Raw genomic sequence first — 1,172 nt, 5'->3', positions numbered from 1 at the left:
TTTTTGCATTCCATTAAAACATTTTATTAACTATTAATAAACCCTGCTAAAATATGTAGTTACGAGTGATCGTTATTATACTAATTGGAAAATATTATGACCCACTTTGTGTGTACATTGTATGTTAATCATTAATTAAAAAACTCTCACTGCTAAAATATGCAGTTACGAGTGACGTTATTTAACCTAATTAAAAATTAAAATACTCAGTGTTGCATTTACGTTGCCTTTTAAACTTTCTAATTAGCACATTAAAATTAAGCTCATATTTAATACATTGTTTTCCTACATGTTACGGATTAATAACATTCTATTTATAGAAGATTACTTCCTATTTATAAAATGATTAAACTCGTTGCACCTTGCCTAAGCTGATTGTTTATTTCATTTATACCAAGTTTAATTTTGCCCTTGCCTAATTAAAGGGGACCCCAATTAACATTTTATAAGTAAAAAATTTATAATGAAACAATATCTAATTCACCAATAATTAATAAATAAATAAAATTATGCTTATTTAATGTTTACTATATTACATCCCTTTTAACTGTTTACATTACACTGTTTTAAAGTAGAAATTTACTTTGACATTACATTCTTTAAAGTAAAAAACTGATTTAAACTAAAAATATATTATTATCAGTATAAAATTAATGAATAATTAAAATCTTTTATATGATGAAATGTAAATGAAAAACTGGTTAACTTTTCTACTTCAAAACAGTGTAATGGAAACAAAAACTGAATTTGCCCAATTATTAGATGAATGAACATTATATTTTATTTATCATTTAACTTCCTTAATGAATAAATTAATGTATAAAATTTTAACAAATTTAAACTATTTAGCATGATTATAAGGGGAAACTCTCGATGGAGATTAATTTCAAATGCTTGATGCCTAAACTGATGAAAGGTGCAACGCCAAATGAACTAGTTAAAGGTGTGACGGCAAATCTGATGTCAATCATTGGCCAAGTGTCAGAGCCAGCGAGACAATAACACAAACGCATAGCGACGCTTACCGTTCCTCTTGGGGGAGTAACGATCACCACTAGATTGGCACCGAAACAGAGTCTCGGCACTACGTTAATTGCGAATTTGCATAACTGCCTCTAGGACAGATACGTCTTACGAATTCACGTAGGTGTTGAAATCCCATTGCACAAGAT

This window comes from Trichinella spiralis, assembly GCF_000181795.1.
Source record: "Trichinella spiralis strain ISS 195 chromosome Unknown Scfld6164, whole genome shotgun sequence".
In the NCBI taxonomy this organism is placed as follows: Eukaryota; Metazoa; Nematoda; class Enoplea; order Trichinellida; family Trichinellidae; genus Trichinella; species Trichinella spiralis.
This window is presented reverse-complemented; position numbering follows the sequence as displayed.